The sequence below is a fragment of the Ailuropoda melanoleuca genome, chromosome 6, assembly GCF_002007445.2.
Source record: "Ailuropoda melanoleuca isolate Jingjing chromosome 6, ASM200744v2, whole genome shotgun sequence".
Lineage (NCBI taxonomy): Eukaryota > Metazoa > Chordata > Mammalia > Carnivora > Ursidae > Ailuropoda > Ailuropoda melanoleuca.
The window spans coordinates 91,189,027-91,193,654 of record NC_048223.1 but is presented as its reverse complement, the minus strand read 5'-3'; the positions used below and the strand labels follow the sequence as shown (position 1 = coordinate 91,193,654).

Sequence of the window (4,628 nt, the reverse complement as noted above, 5' to 3'; positions counted from 1 at the left end):
GAAGCACCTGGCCAGAAGAAAGAGCTCTGACAAGCGCAAAATTCCAGTAAAACTCAATTTTTAAATAAAGTTATCAGATCAGAAATCCAAACAGTGAGCACTTAAGAGCAGGGAGGCGCGTAAAATACGAAAGTGCTGTCCTCGGCACTTTTTCGGATGGGTGAGAGTTATGGCCATTGTGCTTTTAGTGCCTGAGAAGGGTTATAAATAGCCAAGGAAAAGGGATTTTCCCATATGCGCTTTCAAACACACACACACACACACACACACACACTCACACACACACACACACACTCACATTTTAACACAGTGTTGTATTTTTCAGATGGTTTCAAATTTAAAACAAATGAATTACTCAGATGGAGATACTGAATGTGCCAAGTTTTAACCCGCAATGAGTTACACCACAGGAGCTAAAAGCATGAATGTGTGAAGCAGCCGCAGGACACAAACCAGGACTCTGACCCTTGGGGAAGAGAGGGTTTCCATGGAGAAACCATGGAGAAGCCTCGTTTCCCTAATTGCACGGAGCACCTGGCCTCAGGAGTATGAAGACTGACCTTTCCCAGTATGCCCAGATGGCTCCTTCCATGGGCAGCGCCGGGTGCCCAGCAGTGGGGAGAAGGGGCTTTGGAAAGTCAGGGGAGCATTCTTTTGTTTCAGTCTAAACCACAGACAAGGAAAAATCAGAACTTTCTCTGTGATTCAGGGCCTCCCATCTTCTTTTCCAGTAAAAAAAAAATCAAACTGAGAAAGATTTCAGGATTCCACAGTCATGATGTCTTGACTACCTGCAAATGAATAATTCTTGTCCTGGCCGTGATCAAAGGAAATCTGTTTCTAAACGACGCTGCCACATGCACAGAACCAAGAAGAAAGATCTGGAAAACATGTTCTCTTACCCAGGGACGACAACACATGCTCAGAGGGCATTTGCAGCAGGATTAATAATAGAAATATGCATTTGTTTATTTATTCTTCAATCCATAGCTATTTACTGAGCCTGTTGGGAACTAAGGGCTAGGGAAGGGACAAAAATGAATGCATTTCACAAATATATATTGAACACTTAGGATGTGCCAGGTTCTGTATCCGGGGCTGGGGATGAGGGATGAGTAAGACCAGCAAGCTCCCTTCCCTTACGGAGCCTGCCTTTTGCTGGGGGAAGACAGGCAATGGACAAGCAAACATACAACTGAGCAAGATAACGACCAGGAAGGAAGTAATGACAGAGAAGGGCAAGGAGGTAGACATTATCTGGGCGAGACCAATTAGAAAGGATTGCATTTCCGCTAAAACTTGAAGGTTAACAAGGCAGTAGTTAGGTAAGGAGCCACGATGAGCATTTCAGCCCAGGGAACAGTGGAAAGTGGGAGAGGGCACAGTGTGTTCACAGCCCTGAAGGGACTCACATACTGATCTCTTCCGTGTTAGTCAGATACCAGACTCCACAGCAGTACGATGAGTTATGTCATGAACGGGCACTGAAAAATGAATATAACTTTTCCAGGAGAAGATGGAGGTGTCCATGCCCTTCTTGGCAGATGAGGGAACAGATTCGGTAGTGGTGATGTTCCAAGGCCCCAGGGTCAATTCTTCTGGGATTGATAAGGTTAGGACACAAAGGAATGAAAAGCACTGTTGTGTTGCAGTAGTTAGAACGGATCTGACCAGCAAGGAACTTCCTAGTACAGAGAACAACTGTTGCATTACCTTGCAGCAAATGAAGGAAGCACTAGAATTTATTCAATTACCAAAACATAGCCCCGTTTATGGTGAAATTTAGAATTCTAGTTCTACTGAGCTGTATGCTATTTATGGTTCTATGCCTGCCAAAGGAATGATTTGCAACTTGAAATGTGATCCTGTGTTTGACTGTGGAGCCGGTGCTCTAATGCCTCACTTATTTAGTCCTCATGGCCATGTATTAAGGCTAGCTGGGTTTAAAAACCTGGCGAACAAATGCAATCATGGAATGTTAAAACATACAAACCTATTTCTAACCCAGCAGCCTCTGATCCTATATATTTTGCTTGGTGCCCAGATGGGGAGCACATTTTAACTGCCACGCACGCTCCCAGGTTGGGTGTTAATAATGGGTACAAGCTTTGGCATTAGGCCAGCCCTATCCTGGCAGCCAGTTTTTGGATAGGCTCTTTCCAGCAAAAACTATAGCTGACTAAGCAGTTAAAAGTGAAGTACCGGACAAAGAATCTAAATTTGCAGTGGTTGATAGACTCTCGGTTTTAAGAAATAAACCAATCACCAATTCCAAGCTCTCCGAGGAGACACCACTGCTGAATGAGAAATCACAACCAGGAAATGATAAGCCATTATCAAAAGCAGCTCTTAAAAATCAAAGGAAACATGAGGCTGAGAAAGTTCCAAAGCAGGAAGCAAGAAAGGACAAGAACCAAGATTTGGCACCTACCCTGGCCCAAAGAGCACACCCCGAAAGAGTGCGTCTCCATTCACATCTGGAGACAGACGAAAAATTCAAGAACCAAAGACCTGAAAGCAATTGAACCTTGAAAGAACAATCAGCAACAGAAGCACAGCTAGAAAAACTCTAAGTTGGAGAAATTTTAAAAGATATCATTCTTCTCCAGGAGCAGGAAGATTTGAAATTGGCTACTTTAAAGATTGACAGAAAGCAAGTTGTTAGCATAAATCAGTGGAAATACATCTTCTGTCTTAAACCCTGCAGAACACTTGAATGTCACCTGCCCATCACGTACCCACGTTGTTTACTGCTCATCTATAACTCAACCATATTCCAAGCTTTGGAATATATGTGAAATTAGTTAATAATGTCTGTTAAATTGGCTTTTCCTAAATTTCAATACATGTAGAAAAGAGATGCAAATTTAATAGCTAAGCTCCACAGACTGCAAGTCAAACATCATTGTTATTCAGTGTCACTTACCATATAAACGAATAAAGGCAATGCAACCCGTTAGGCTGGATAAAAGAAGTCAGTGCAAAACAAGCAAGGTATACAAACGTTCATTTCTGGGAGTGCCTGGGTGGCTCAGTCAGTTAAGCGTTTGACCCTTGATTTCAGCTCAGGTCATGATCTCAGGGTCTTGAGGTGGAGCCCCAAGTTGGGCTCTGTGCTGAGCCTCCTTAGGATTCTTTCTCCTTCTCCCTCTGCCCCTCCCCCTCTCAAAAGCATCTGTGCACTCTTTCTCTCTAAAAAAAAAAAAAAAAGAAAAAGAAAACCAAAAAAAAAGTTCATTTCTGTAACTTTAGAATGAATGTTAATTTCTTTCTCTTGCATTTGTATTAACTTACTAATTTGCTCAGGAGAAAGTCAATACAGTAATTTTCTGAAAATCTGGATTGCTTTATAGTCCACTTCCTCCTAGAGCCTTTAAAGTCCCCATTTACCAAGACTCAGGCTTTGTTCTCTCCAATGAGGACCCCCAAAAGAGTCTGAACATGTGCCTGGATGTCATTTCTCGTCACAAAAAGGAATGTAGGCAATCTCTTTGGTAGCCTGGAATGATCAGAGATGGAGCTGGACACGGAATTCTGGCGTGCTGAGCCTCTCGTTTATTTCTGTATGTGTATTTCTTGCCTCCCACAAGCTAAGCTTTGCCTAAACAGTCAAGATAAAATTAAAAATCTCCTGTGGAGTCTGTCAGGAAGGACATTGATAATATACATGTAAGTTTCTAGCAGGTAATGGAACTTAAAAAAAAAAAAAGTCATCTCATTAAAGCAGTAGAGCATAGAGAATGCTATGCAGCCAGAACGGGACCCAGAGAACCTGCTTTGAGAAACCAGAGGGCTGTAGCTCCGTTCGCCTCCCTGCCTGTGATACCACTTCCAGGGGAAGACTGGGGAGTCACCTTTCCTCTAGCTGGCCCTGGATCCGTGTCTAGACCCAGGTGGCCAGCAGAAGCCGGGCTCTGTGAAGCCTCCAGCAGGGGCGGAGAATGGCTGAAGTCTGTGGGGGAGGGCACCATCCACCCAGAAAGTGGTGGGTCTCCTGTGATTTTTCTCTGTTCTCAAGTTTTTACCTTGAATACAAACTTGAGCTGTTTGCGTTGTTGCAGGACACGGAATTTCTCTTTACGTAGCTGATCCTAGGTGCACCCACGATCCGTGCTCTGCCTCCTTCTGGAGAGCTCTGCTACCTCCCCCTGTGGGCAGCAGGATGCCATCTCAAACATGGAAGGCGTGCTGTAACGGGGGGAGCATGTCCCTGCTGCCGTCCTCAGTGCAGCGTCCATGGTGACCAGAGACAAGGCAGCTAGGTATGTGGATACCACAGGACACGGCCAGACTGAGGTTGTTGGGAGGAAAATGGTTACTTAGAGAAAGAGCTGCTTGGACGGGGGGAATCTCTTCCAAATAGAAAAAGTGATTCTCGTGGAAGAAATAAAGGCTCTAAAGGCAACATTTCTTGCCATTTCCTGAGAAGGAATGCTAGAAATAAAAGGTTTCATTTTCTTCCTGTGTATCTCTTCTTAGATTAACCCACTGAGCAAGCAATGTTCTGGGTTTCCCTGCCCAGAGCTTCTGATGAGGTGACCCAGGCTCCACGTGGAAAGCAAGGGGCGGCTTCTGCGTGAAGATGAGCAGGTACATGAATCCTCTGAGTCAGAGACAGTCAGAATTCC

At 44.4% G+C, this 4,628-nt stretch overlaps 1 pseudogene; it reads left to right on the top strand.

The window, feature by feature from the left end:
* Positions 1 to 1,516: 1,516 nt before the first annotated feature.
* On the top strand, positions 1,517 to 4,194 carry LOC109491288 (annotated as a pseudogene).
* The last annotated feature ends 434 nt before the right edge of the window (positions 4,195 to 4,628 follow it).